The 14,432-nt window shown below is 52.4% G+C and overlaps 2 long non-coding RNA genes across 4 annotated transcripts; one reads left to right on the plus strand and one right to left on the minus strand.

Annotated features, from left to right (window-relative positions):
• Positions 1-4,010: 4,010 nt before the first annotated feature.
• Positions 4,011-6,199, minus strand: LOC306816536. Of its 2 annotated transcripts, XR_013777699.1 has the most exons (6): positions 6,139-6,199; positions 5,423-5,523; positions 4,815-4,850; positions 4,652-4,690; positions 4,239-4,307; positions 4,011-4,146 (listed from the first exon to the last, which is right to left on the minus strand). It is a non-coding gene; the product is annotated as an uncharacterized lncRNA (long non-coding RNA). The 2 variants fall into 2 exon arrangements; XR_013777700.1 differs by having other exon boundaries at positions 4,011-4,307.
• A 5,282-nt stretch (positions 6,200-11,481) lies between these two features.
• LOC306816539 lies at positions 11,482-13,026 on the plus strand. Of its 2 annotated transcripts, XR_013777704.1 has the most exons (5): positions 11,482-11,614; positions 12,187-12,222; positions 12,347-12,385; positions 12,730-12,798; positions 12,891-13,026. It is a non-coding gene; the product is annotated as an uncharacterized lncRNA (long non-coding RNA). The 2 variants fall into 2 exon arrangements; XR_013777703.1 differs by having other exon boundaries at positions 12,730-13,026.
• Positions 13,027-14,432: the final 1,406 nt, after the last annotated feature.

A 14,432-nucleotide genomic window follows, 5' to 3' on the forward strand; every position in this document is an offset into this window, starting at 1 on the left:
TCTTTGAGACCCTTGCCAGGGCGTTTTGAGACCCCCAAGGAGGCCAGGGTTATGCCCTGGGCTCCCCATCTCCCCCCATGTTTGCACCAAAAACACCCTTTTCACAGCTTTGTTGCCTAACATAGTGGACAAAAGATAAGATAAAACAGCATATAAACAAACATGTTTCACTGTCAGTCCTTAAGTCTTTTATATCTTGTTTGAAGAGAAGTTCACATCCTTTGTCCTTGATTCTGCCTACGAGCTCCCTTCTTCACTTCCTGGGCTGGCATCTGCCTACGTCTTGGCCGGACATTGCCTCACGTATCTCACTGGCTTCCATCTCCGTCCTCTCTCTGTGGGGACACAAACAGAGCCCTTCCCCCAAATGCTTACTTTGAAAGCTTTTCAACTTTCTCTGTCTCTAAATTTTTGATCAAAACTGGAGAATTTTTCGTTCAACTATTATTTCAACTATTACCTAACAAAAGAAACAAACCCAAAGTTTACAATCTTCTGCAAATAAACACAATACAATAATTAACAGTGCTTTAAACAACAGACATACCTTTACAATATTAAATAATCATCAATTTAAAAAAAACTGTGTCATCACCTCAGTGTCTGCAGACAGATCACAAACCTTGATTCAATGAGGAATTAGATGGTCATCTCCGGAAAATGAGCACCAAATTCACTTCAAAGTCAGCTTCAGCTGTTATATTGATAAGTCAAATTGCCAATCCAAATGACTGGAATATTATTTTGATGCAGAAAACACCTGGGTTTACACAATTTCTCTTTCAGTTAGAATCAAGACTTGGCCAGAGCCTAAATTCTATTTGGAAGAGAACTCCCTGACATCTTCTTATTAAAGAAAAAAACCACAACTCTTAACAACAAAGATACAATTAAACATTTCAAAAATAAATCAAATTCCTCTAACAACTTGTTTTCTCTAAAATTCTTGTTTAGGTTAAGATACTTTGAACATAGCAAGACACTGCAGTGCTTCTGTGATAGCAACTCAGGAAACCAAAACACTAGGAATTTGTTCTGAGAATGAAGCTCAAATAATTTTCTGGAATTCTGCAAAATATTCAAAACCATAAGATAGCACAGTGCCAGGTCACAGAAGACCTGCCAAAATAAAAGAGAGAATTAATAAAAGGAAAACAAGAAACATTAATTTCACAACTTAGCTGATTATCTTCATACATTTGATTCAAGGACACGTCTGGAGGCTTTCCAAAACTTACTTAAAATATTGAAAGATTTCAGATTAAACAATGAAACAGAACACAAAATTGTTCTGTGATACAGAATTCATACAATCTTATTGCAGTGTTTTTAAAATTAAATACAGAAATTAAATTTAAATTCTAAAATCTAACTCAAAATCTATTGATTTATATTGACTGTATTGCAAATATTATAAAACTGGCTTCTTTAAAACAATTAACTACAGGAAAATTAAAACTCAATGTTGACATTTAGATAAATGTCTATTCATATCTGAACAATAACATAAATATAGATGATATGTATTCAAATAAAATACAAAATACTTATTATACCTTCAATTATTAAAATACCTAATACTATTAAAATACTTTCACAATTCTTAAAATTTCTGCGTCTTTTTTTAACAACAATAAAAAAAGAAACACCTTTAGTTTAACATACAAGAACTGAAAATAAAAGTGAGTTGGTTATCATGTTCCCTTGCTCTGTTTGTTCTCCACAATATAGGTAAAAAGCAGCTCTTGGCATCTCTCCATCCCCCATCCCTCCTCCCCTCTGCAGCACTGGGTCTGTGCAGGCAGGGCAGAGCAGCGGGGGTGCTGCCAGAGCCTCTGGGAACCAGGCGGCTGCACCCCCCTCCCTCGGTGAGTCCCAGAGCTGTGACCTCACGCTGCTGCACCGTGGGTTTGAACGGGCTGTGTCCGGACTGGCTCTGTCTCAGCAGCTGCCTGCAATTGCTCAAAAGTTGTTAATGTTTTCTCCTTTGACTTTAAAAAGCATAAATTTCTTTCCCCATTAGAATCTGCCAGTTCTAATGTGGATATCTCAGGTTTCCCTGAAACAGGGCATTCACCTCGTCCCCCAGCATTCCTAACAGGTGGAGGCAGGTCTGTCAGTGCCTTTTCATACTTCCCGCTTTTCTGCGTCCCGGTTGCCGCCGCAGGTTGCCTATCCCCGGACATCCCCGAGCCCGCGCTTTTCCCTGCTTTTTCGCGGTCCTGTCCCCCTCCCCTCTGTCCTCCATGGCCCAGGGAGTTGCCTGTAATGCCCTCCCGCCTTCTGGGGTCAGGATTTCTGAAGAGGCAAAGTAGCAATAATCTAAGTTTTCTAACTCACTTGGAAATAATTCTAACTTAATTTTTCCCCACCTTGCTGTTGGCAAGGCCTTTCCTGAACCACCTGCTGCTGGCAAGGCAGTCATAAACTTCCCTCCCCCAGCTCATGGCTAGGTGAGAATCCTTCCCCAGTCTCTGAGGGACTTCAATTGCTTTCTCCGCCTGCTGATAGCAAGGCAGCCATAAACCTCCCTCCCCCTGCTCATGGTTAGGTGGGAATCCTATGATGAGCCTGATTCTGAACCATCTTACCCAAACCAATTCGTCCAAAATCGATTTGGAGGTTCCTGAAACCGACCAGCAGTGCACAGGAGTGAGGCTTCCCGGGACAACTCCTCTCTGACTCGCGTCTGGAACTTGGCTTTTCTTGGCAGAGGGCCAGAAATCTCCTCGCCAGTCCTCTTCATCAGCGTGCCTTTTCTGAAGCTCGGTCTTCTGGGGGTCTGTAACTGCCTTTGCAGGCTACATAGATACACCAGGGTCCGTGCCAAATGTCTCTGCCTGAGGGGGTCTCCTCCATCTCTGTGCATCTAGTTGAGCTTGCCCTTCTGAGGGTCGGTACCTGCCTTTGCAGGCTGCAATGCCAATCCAGAGGGATGACAAGTGTCAGGGTCCAGGGGTCCGCAACCACCTTTGTGGGCTGAAAGTGACCACCCAGAGATGCCAGATGTCAATGCCCACCCAGAGGAACGCCAGATGTCAATACCCACCCAGGGATGCCAGATGTCCCATTCTGAAGTTTCTCCTTAGACCCAAGATCACCTCGGAGAGATATGAGGTGGTTCAAACCCTGGTTCTCTCTGAAGTAGCCAAAGAGTGATTGCCGCAGACGGTTTTCTCTTGTTTCAAGGATTGTTTATTATATCTTATCTCAGGGACCTTTTACTTGGCCAGCAGCGATCTGCTCAGCCTGGCATCCAGGGTGGAATCTGCCTGGTGAAGGCAGGGCTTATTTTATGTAGTTTGTACTATGTGTTACATGTTTACAAAATGTTCCCAATACAATACAATTTTATTAAATGGTCCAGCCCTGACCCCATCCAATCCAAGAGTGCCAACGTGTCACCCAATATGGATGACATGGAGAAGAAGGAGTAAAAGGTGTCCACCCCCCAAATTCTCCATCTTGGCCACATGTCCCTTATAAGAAACATTCCAAAAAGTCTATTTATCTACATTCTAACAATCTAATTTACACTTTACTAATTTTGATAGCTTGTTTCCATTCCCTCTGGGTTTACAATTTCCCTCAGGGGTTAGAATTCAACGCCTGAGACACCAGGGTCTCACTCAGGAGTTTTTGAGACCCTTGCCATGTTGGCTTGAGACCTCCAAGGAGGCCGGGGTATGCCCTGGGCTCCCACAGGACCCCACAACACCCTGCAATGGAGGATTATCCTTGCCTCTGCCAGGTTCTCCTTATTCATCTCTGGCCTGTGTGCTCCTGGCTTGAGCTCCCCACCATGGTCATTCCTGGTGGTGGGGAGGGGGAGTGAGGATTTCAGTGCCAATGTGGGAGGTGCCAGCAGGGTCAGAGATGTGTGGAGGTGACAGTGATAGAGTGATGGGAAGTGCAGATGGACACAGGAACAAGACAACACCTCTGGGGGAAACTTCTTGGAAATTTGGGGTATTTTTCTTTGTAAAACGAATACAGACAAAGAGCAAAGCTTTGCTCAAAGGGTTTATTGATTATTCAGGGGAAATGGCCCAGGGCTCAAAGGGTTCAGGGGGTTCCTCCAGGGGTGATCATCTCCTCATGCCGCCAGAGGGAATCAGGACACCGGTGTCCCCATAACTTGCAATCCTAAAAATCAAAACCCAGAATGTGACCTCTGGTGCCCACTGGCATAGGAGAGGGGCCCTGTCCCCACCCCTCTCCCTGCAGGCACAGCTCACCTAGGCACCCAGAGAGGCAGCCAGGCGCTTCTGCCGCAGAACAGCCTCCAGCTTTTCAACAACTGGGGGCTGGGGACAAACACAGCATTAGAGACACACTGGGGGCACTGGGCTGCACTGGAATGTGGGGAAAAGCATGGGGTCCTTGGGGAAAGGGGTTCTGCAGGGAGCAATGGGGGGCAGGAGCTACTGTGCTCCTGCCCAGAAGCCCCCAGGGGGGTGCTGGGGGAACAGGGGTGGGAATACAATGGGGCCTGGGAAATAGGTTCTCTGGGGAAGATCTATGGGGAAGGGGAGTTGTCTAGGGTGTCAGAAGGGGTGCAATGGGCTGTGCTGGGACAAACTGGGATGGTCTGGGGTGTGCTGGCCGTGCAAGGGGAGGGTCTGACACGGGCAGAACTCGTGGTACGCACCAGAGGCGTCTCCAGGTTCACGACATTGTCTAAATCAATCTGCAGAGAGAACAGGAGACTTTGCTGGGCACTGGGAAGGCCCCTGTGCCAGCAAGGGATAGGCGGACACAGCTACCCCCAAATTCCCAGAGGGGATGCCCTCCAATCCCAGCACACCACTCACCTCCTGGAGATCATCTTGGGTTCCTTCCAGGAGCGCCTGGAAATGGAGAACAAAAGTTTGGTCTGGATTGGACCTTGTGTGGCTGTGGGGGCACAGGGGTGCAGGGAGCAGGGTGGGGACGATGGGGTGGGATTTCAGGGCCTCCAAGGAGATCTTTTTGAGGTGGGGAGAGACCCAAAGACATTGAACTGGGGTCAGTGGAGGGCCCAAGGGACAGGACTGGGGCTGAAAAGGGGCTCGGTGTAAGGTAAAGGGGAGGAGAAAGAAATTGCAGGGTAGGGACATGGGGTGCAAGGAAGGGGCTGGCTGGGGACAGAATAACGAGGATGGGTGGGGACAAAAGAGGCAGGACCCAGAGAGGATTTGGGAAGGGGGGTGAGTCAGGGAATTGTTGAAGGGGACCCTGCTGCTTTGGTCAGGAAGAAAGGCAAAGGATTGAGGGGGCACCTGGAAGCAAAGACCTTGGGCATGGTCAGTGGGAGGCATTTGGGGACCCTGGAGAGGACACAGAGGAGGGAGCAGGGAGGGAATTTCTGAAGGGACCCAGAGTGTGGGATGGGAGGCGACCAAGGGCAGGGTGTGGGGACAGCGTTTGGCTGGTGCCTCACCTTGGCCTGTGCCGGGGGGCACAGCAGGATGGAGAAGAGCAGGGCCACGCTGAGCACAGCCACCTTCATCTTCCTCTTGCTATGGACAGCACTGACTGAGGCTGCAGCAGGGCAGGAGCACATTTATCCCTGCCAGGACTCCTCCCTCCACCCTCCCTGACAGCCCCCAGGCCAAAGCCCGGCTTGGCACAGTCCCCAGTCATGGCCACAAGCCTGGCCCTGGCACAGAATCCATCCCATCCGTGGCACTGATCCAGCCCCCTCCCTGCATACCCCCAGCTTCCTGCATGGGGCAGCTGCCCCTGGAAGGGACCAGGCACCCGGGGGACCAATGGAGGCAGGCAGGGATCCAAAGGCTGCTGGGGACCCTGTGAGGACAACCCCCACTCCAACACAATCCATCCTCCAACAGCCCCCTTGGGCAACACCCCCCATCTCCTGGTACCCCTCCTCTCCAAGGGTTTTTCCTTCAAGACATCCCAGAGCTGACACCAGCCACTCACCCAGACTGTCTAAGCAGAATTGTCACTGTTCCCCATCCTGCCCCATGGGGAAAAAGCAGATGGACTGACCCCTCTTCTTGGAACATCAAGACTCCAGAATCTTGGAAAACTGAGACATGATAGGACAGGGGTGTCAACAACCTGGGAAACATCAAGGTGATTTGGATCTCCAGACACTGGAGACACTGGGGAGAACTGGGAAATGATGACCACCTGAAGACAAGGCTGAAGCTTGGGGAATTGCTCAGGTGTGGCGCTTCCCCCATTCAGACCACCCCATTATTTCACTTTCCCTGCATGGCTCAAACTGGTCCCATCTTCAGCCCCAGGGTGGAGTCCAGGTGGCAATATCCTGTGACCTGAGGCTGACCCTCATCCTGTCACACCTGCAGTCAATAAACCCTCCCAGAGCACCTGGGTCCTGCTCTACACAGCTGCCACACACGGGGGCTGCCAGGGACCCCATCCCCAACAAGGCTTCAGCTCTAGAACTGTCCCTGCCTGGGGCTTGCCCACAGCTCCCCAAGGCCCTTGTCCCCACACAGGGTCTCTGCAATGCCCTGAACCAAGGCCAGCAGTGGCCCTGAGCAGGATATGCCCATCCCTGGGACATGGAGAAGTGGGCACTTCTCCTAGAGCACCCATTGGGATCAAATTGGGCAAACAGAGGTGCCCAGGTAGGGGAAGGATGTTGGTCCCCAGCCAGCATCTCTGATAAGCCCTGTTTACCCAGAGCCTGAGGCAGCAGGAAGACATTCAGAAATCTTGGGCATCCGAGAGGTGAAAATCCCCTGTGAAGTGGTTCCTGAGGGCTGTCCATGGCTTTGATTCCCCCATCCCCTGCTGCCCATTCCCTCCCATAGCCTTCCCTGTGGGACAGCCCAGGGCTGACCACATCCCCAAACCCGTTGAATCCAAGAAGAATTGCCGCTATTCCCGCTCTGGCACTTTGAGGAAACAGTGGTGGGCACTGACTCCTCTTCCTGGGGCATCAGGAATCAGGGCAAATAGGAATGTGGGAGGACTTTGAGTCAAGGGCAGGCAGGTGATTGGGATCTGCAGTCACTGGAGACACTGGGAACTCTGGGCAATGCTGATCACCTGAGGACAAGGCTGAGGCTTTGGGAATTGCTCAGGTGGGCCTATTCTCACAGCCAGGCCACTCCATTTCCCTTTCCCAAACCAGTCCCTTTTCCCTGCCCCAGAGCAGAGTCCAGACAGGAATGTCCCCTGCCCTGGTGCTGAACCCAGAGCCACTGTGGCCACCCAGAGCACCTGCGTCCTGCTCTGCACAACTGCCACACACTGGGCGTGCCAGGGACTCCATCCCCAACAAGGCTCCCTCTCTAGCATTGTCCCTGGCTGCAACAGGCTGCAGCTCCCTGAAGCTCTTGTCCCCGCACAATGTCTCTGTAGTGCCCTGAACCAAGTCCAGCAATGGCCTAGAGCAGGATGTGCCCATCCCCAGGGATGTAGGGGAGCAGGTGTTTGTCCCCAGGCAGCCACTGGAATCAAATTGGGCAAACAGTGGTGCCCATGCAGGGGAAGGATGTTGGTCCCCAGCCAGCATCTCTGATAAGCCCTGTTTGCCCAGAGCCTGAGGCATCAGGAAGACATTCAGACATCTCGGGCATCCAAGAAATGAAAATCCCCTGAGAAGTGGTTCCTGAGGGCTGTCCATGGCTGTGATTCCTGTTTGACATTCCAGGACATTACAGAAGATTTCCTACTTCCTAGGAGGTGCCTTGGAGTCCTGAAAGGTTGCAACGAGGTCTCCCCACAGCCTTTTCTTTTCCAGGCTGAGCAGTCCCAGCTCTCTCTGCCTGTCTCTGTCACAGAGGTGCTCCAGCCCTCAGAGAGTCTTGGTGTCCTCCTCTGGAACAGCTCTGTGAGTTCTGAGTCTTTCCTGTGCTGAGAATCCTCTTGCAAATTATTTATGCAGAAGACACCACCGATAGAAGAGGGGAAACTCATTCATCCTGAAGGACTGGCAGGAGTGTAGAGTCAAACTGTAGGGACAGATCCTGGAGAGCTGACACAGCCCCCAGAGAGAAAGGAACCCTCTCACGGGGTTCTCTGAAAATGGGGGATCACTCTACCCATACTGGGAACATCCGTGTGTGTCCAGCTCGTTCTCCTCAGGCTGTTGCACATGGTAAGTGCCCGTCCAGTGCCATCTCCAACTGGCACAGATCTCCAAGGCAGCCTAGAGCTCTCCTTGGCCAAAGTTCCTAAATTAGGACCCGCAGACACTTCCTGAATTCCTCTCCAAGGTGATTAGGAGCTTTGGTGCTTAGGAACATTGGCCAGCACACCAATGACATCCCAGCTCTTGTCCATCTGGTCAAGAATCCCCCACAGAGACACTCTGCTCTCTCATCCATGGGGCACAAAGCAAAAAAATTCCAGAGGAAAATCTTCCCCCATGGGCATTGTGGCTCTTGGTGCAAGTTCTAGAGCAAACAGTCAAGGCAGTGGCCTGAAATGTTTTCCCAGTTGACCCAAAATACCTCTCTGATGCATCCAGAGCAGAGAGAAACTAGAAATATTCACTAAAGTCCCGGAATGTGAAACAGGAATCACAGCCATGGACAGCTCTCAGGAACCACTTCACAGGGGATTTTCACCTCTCTGATGCCCAAGATGTCTGAATGTCTTCCTGCTGCCTCAGGCTCTGGGTAAACAGGGCTTATCAGAGATGCTGACTGGGGACCAACATCCTTCCACTACCTGGGCACCTCTGTTTGCCCAATTTGATCCCAGTAATTGCCTGGGGACAAATATCTGCTCCCCATATCCCAGAGATGAGAGAGCAGAGTGTCTCTGTGGGGGATTCTTGACCAGATGGACAAGAGCTGGGATGTCATTGGTGTGCTGGCCAATGTTCCTAAGCACCAAAGCTCCTAATCACCTTGGAGAGGAATTCAGGAAGTGTCTGCGGGGTCCTAATTTAGGAACTTTGGCCAAGGAGAGCTCTAGGCTGCCTTGGAGATCTGTGCCAGTTGGAGATGGCACTGGACGGGCACTTACCATGTGCAACAGCCTGAGGAGAACGAGCTGGACACACACGGATGTTCCCAGTATGGGTAGAGTGATCCCCCATTTTCAGAGAACCCCGTGAGAGGGTTCCTTTCTCTCTGGGGGCTGTGTCAGCTCTCCAGGATCTGTCCCTACAGTTTGACTCTACACTCCTGCCAGTCCTTCAGGATGAATGAGTTTCCCCTCTTCTATCGGTGGTGTCTTCTGCATAAATAATTTGCAAGAGGATTCTCAGCACAGGAAAGACTCAGAACTCACAGAGCTGTTCCAGAGGAGGACACCAAGACTCTCTGAGGGCTGGAGCACCTCTGTGACAGAGACAGGCAGAGAGAGCTGGGACTGCTCAGCCTGGAAAAGAAAAGGCTGTGGGGAGACCTCGTTGCAACCTTTCAGGACTCCAAGGCACCTCCTAGGAAGTAGGAAATCTTCTGTAATGTCCTGGAATGTCAAACAGGAATCACAGCCATGGACAGCCCTCAGGAACCACTTCTCAGGGGATTTTCATTTCTTGGATGCCCGAGATGTCTGAATGTCTTCCTGATGCCTCAGGCTCTGGGCAAACAGGGCTTATCAGAGATGCTGGCTGGGGACCAACATCCTTCCCCTGCATGGGCACCACTGTTTGCCCAATTTGATTCCAGTGGCTGCCTGGGGACAAACACCTGCTCCCCTACATCCCTGGGGATGGGCACATCCTGCTCTAGGCCATTGCTGGACTTGGTTCAGGGCACTACAGAGACATTGTGCGGGGACAAGAGCTTCAGGGAGCTGCAGCCTGTTGCAGCCAGGGACAATGCTAGAGAGGGAGCCTTGTTGGGGATGGAGTCCCTGGCACGCCCAGTGTGTGGCAGTTGTGCAGAGCAGGACGCAGGTGCTCTGGGTGGCCACAGTGGCTCTGGGTTCAGCACCAGGGCAGGGGACATTCCTGTCTGGACTCTGCTCTGGGGCAGGGAAAAGGGACTGGTTTGGGAAAGGGAAATGGAGTGGCCTGGCTGTGAGAATAGGCCCACCTGAGCAATTCCCAAAGCCTCAGCCTTGTCCTCAGGTGATCAGCATTGCCCAGAGTTCCCAGTGTCTCCAGTGACTGCAGATCCCAATCACCTGCCTGCCCTTGACTCAAAGTCCTCCCACATTCCTATTTGCCCTGATTCCTGATGCCCCAGGAAGAGGAGTCAGTGCCCACCACTGTTTCCTCAAAGTGCCAGAGCGGGAATAGCGGCAATTCTTCTTGGATTCAACGGGTTTGGGGATGTGGTCAGCCCTGGGCTGTCCCACAGGGAAGGCTATGGGAGGGAATGGGCAGCAGGGGATGGGGGAATCAAAGCCATGGACAGCCCTCAGGAACCACTTCACAGGGGATTTTCACCTCTCGGATGCCCAAGATTTCTGAATGTCTTCCTGCTGCCTCAGGCTCTGGGTAAACAGGGCTTATCAGAGATGCTGGCTGGGGACCAACATCCTTCCCCTACCTGGGCACCTCTGTTTGCCCAATTTGATCCCAATGGGTGCTCTAGGAGAAGTGCCCACTTCTCCATGTCCCAGGGATGGGCATATCCTGCTCAGGGCCACTGCTGGCCTTGGTTCAGGGCATTGCAGAGACCCTGTGTGGGGACAAGGGCCTTGGGGAGCTGTGGGCAAGCCCCAGGCAGGGACAGTTCTAGAGCTGAAGCCTTGTTGGGGATGGGGTCCCTGGCAGCCCCCGTGTGTGGCAGCTGTGTAGAGCAGGACCCAGGTGCTCTGGGAGGGTTTATTGACTGCAGGTGTGACAGGATGAGGGTCAGCCTCAGGTCACAGGATATTGCCACCTGGACTCCACCCTGGGGCTGAAGATGGGACCAGTTTGAGCCATGCAGGGAAAGTGAAATAATGGGGTGGTCTGAATGGGGGAAGCGCCACACCTGAGCAATTCCCCAAGCCTTCAGCCTTGTCTTCAGGTGGTCATCATTTCCCAGTTCTCCCCAGTGTCTCCAGTGTCTGGAGATCCAAATCACCTTGATGTTTCCCAGGTTGTTGACACCCCTGTCCTATCATGTCTCAGTTTTCCAAGATTCTGGAGTCTTGATGTTCCAAGAAGAGGGGTCAGTCCATCTGCTTTTTCCCCATGGGGCAGGATGGGGAACAGTGACAATTCTGCTTAGACAGTCTGGGTGAGTGGCTGGTGTCAGCTCTGGGATGTCTTGAAGGAAAAACCCTTGGAGAGGAGGGGTACCAGGAGATGGGGGGTGTTGCCCAAGGGGGCTGTTGGAGGATGGATTGTGTTGGAGTGGGGGTTGTCCTCACAGGGTCCCCAGCAGCCTTTGGATCCCTGCCTGCCTCCATTGGTCCCCCGGGTGCCTGGTCCCTTCCAGGGGCAGCTGCCCCATGCAGGAAGCTGGGGGTATGCAGGGAGGGGGCTGGATCAGTGCCACGGATGGGATGGATTCTGTGCCAGGGCCAGGCTTGTGGCCATGACTGGGGACTGTGCCAAGCCGGGCTTTGGCCTGGGGGCTGTCAGGGAGGGTGGAGGGAGGAGTCCTGGCAGGGATAAATGTGCTCCTGCCCTGCTGCAGCCTCAGTCAGTGCTGTCCATAGCAAGAGGAAGATGAAGGTGGCTGTGCTCAGCGTGGCCCTGCTCTTCTCCATCCTGCTGTGCCCCCCGGCACAGGCCAAGGTGAGGCACCAGCCAAACGCTGTCCCCACACCCTGCCCTTGGTCGCCTCCCATCCCACACTCTGGGTCCCTTCAGAAATTCCCTCCCTGCTCCCTCCTCTGTGTCCTCTCCAGGGTCCCCAAATGCCTCCCACTGACCATGCCCAAGGTCTTTGCTTCCAGGTGCCCCCTCAATCCTTTGCCTTTCTTCCTGACCAAAGCAGCAGGGTCCCCTTCAACAATTCCCTGACTCACCCCCCTTCCCAAATCCTCTCTGGGTCCTGACTCTTTTGTCCCCACCCATCCTCGTTATTCTGTCCCCAGCCAGCCCCTTCCTTGCACCCCATGTCCCTACCCTGCAATTTCTTTCTCCTCCCCTTTACCTTACACCGAGCCCCTTTTCAGCCCCAGTCCTGTCCCTTGGGCCCTCCACTGACCCCAGTTCAATGTCTTTGGGTCTCTCCCCACCTCAAAAAGATCTCCTTGGAGGCCCTGAAATCCCACCCCATCGTCCCCACCCTGCTCCCTGCACCCCTGTGCCCCCACAGCCACACAAGGTCCAATCCAGACCAAACTTTTGTTCTCCATTTCCAGGCGCTCCTGGAAGGAACCCAAGATGATCTCCAGGAGGTGAGTGGTGTGCTGGGATTGGAGGGCATCCCCTCTGGGAATTTGGGGGTAGCTGTGTCCGCCTATCCCTTGCTGGCACAGGGGCCTTCCCAGTGCCCAGCAAAGTCTCCTGTTCTCTCTGCAGATTGATTTAGACAATGTCGTGAACCTGGAGACGCCTCTGGTGCGTACCACGAGTTCTGCCCGTGTCAGACCCTCCCCTTGCACGGCCAGCACACCCCAGACCATCCCAGTTTGTCCCAGCACAGCCCATTGCACCCCTTCTGACACCCTAGACAACTCCCCTTCCCCATAGATCTTCCCCAGAGAACCTATTTCCCAGGCCCCATTGTATTCCCACCCCTGTTCCCCCAGCACCCCCCTGGGGGCTTCTGGGCAGGAGCACAGTAGCTCCTGCCCCCCATTGCTCCCTGCAGAACCCCTTTCCCCAAGGACCCCATGCTTTTCCCCACATTCCAGTGCAGCCCAGTGCCCCCAGTGTGTCTCTAATGCTGTGTTTGTCCCCAGCCCCCAGTTGTTGAAAAGCTGGAGGCTGTTCTGCGGCAGAAGCGCCTGGCTGCCTCTCTGGGTGCCTAGGTGAGCTGTGCCTGCAGGGAGAGGGGTGGGGACAGGGCCCCTCTCCTATGCCAGTGGGCACCAGAGGTCACATTCTGGGTTTTGATTTTTAGGATTGCAAGTTATGGGGACACCGGTGTCCTGATTCCCTCTGGCGGCATGAGGAGATGATCACCCCTGGAGGAACCCCCTGAACCCTTTGAGCCCTGGGCCATTTCCCCTGAATAATCAATAAACCCTTTGAGCAAAGCTTTGCTCTTTGTCTGTATTCATTTTACAAAGAAAAATACCCCAAATTTCCAAGAAGTTTCCCCCAGAGGTGTTGTCTTGTTCCTGTGTCCATCTGCACTTCCCATCACTCTATCACTGTCACCTCCACACATCTCTGACCCTGCTGGCACCTCCCACATTGGCACTGAAATCCTCACTCCCCCTCCCCACCACCAGGAATGACCATGGTGGGGAGCTCAAGCCAGGAGCACACAGGCCAGAGATGAATAAGGAGAACCTGGCAGAGGCAAGGATAATCCTCCATTGCAGGGTGTTGTGGGGTCCTGTGGGAGCCCAGGGCATACCCCCGGCCTCCTTGGAGGTCTCAAGCCAACATGGCAAGGGTCTCAAAAACTCCTGAGTGAGACCCTGGTGTCTCAGGCGTTGAATTCTAACCCCTGAGGGAAATTGTAAACCCAGAGGGAATGGAAACAAGCTATCAAAATTAGTAAAGTGTAAATTAGATTGTTAGAATGTAGATAAATAGACTTTTTGGAATGTTTCTTATAAGGGACATGTGGCCAAGATGGAGAATTTGGGGGGTGGACACCTTTTACTCCTTCTTCTCCATGTCATCCATATTGGGTGACACGTTGGCACTCTTGGATTGGATGGGGTCAGGGCTGGACCATTTAATAAAATTGTATTGTATTGGGAACATTTTGTAAACATGTAACACATAGTACAAACTACATAAAATAAGCCCTGCCTTCACCAGGCAGATTCCACCCTGGATGCCAGGCTGAGCAGATCGCTGCTGGCCAAGTAAAAGGTCCCTGAGATAAGATATAATAAACAATCCTTGAAACAAGAGAAAACCGTCTGCGGCAATCACTCTTTGGCTACTTCAGAGAGAACCAGGGTTTGAACCACCTCATATCTCTCCGAGGTGATCTTGGGTCTAAGGAGAAACTTCAGAATGGGACATCTGGCATCCCTGGGTGGGTATTGACATCTGGCGTTCCTCTGGGTGGGCATTGACATCTGGCATCTCTGGGTGGTCACTTTCAGCCCACAAAGGTGGTTGCGGACCCCTGGACCCTGACACTTGTCATCCCTCTGGATTGGCATTGCAGCCTGCAAAGGCAGGTACCGACCCTCAGAAGGGCAAGCTCAACTAGATGCACAGAGATGGAGGAGACCCCCTCAGGCAGAGACATTTGGCACGGACCCTGGTGTATCTATGTAGCCTGCAAAGGCAGTTACAGACCCCCAGAAGACCGAGCTTCAGAAAAGGCACGCTGATGAAGAGGACTGGCGAGGAGATTTCTGGCCCTCTGCCAAGAAAAGCCAAGTTCCAGACGCGAGTCAGAGAGGAGTTGTCCCGGGAAGCCTCACTCCTGTGCACTGCTGGTCGGTTTCAGGAACCTCCAAATCGATTTTGG

This window comes from Erithacus rubecula (genome assembly GCF_903797595.1).
Source record: "Erithacus rubecula genome assembly, contig: scaffold_661_arrow_ctg1, whole genome shotgun sequence".
NCBI classification, from domain to species: domain Eukaryota; kingdom Metazoa; phylum Chordata; class Aves; order Passeriformes; family Muscicapidae; genus Erithacus; species Erithacus rubecula.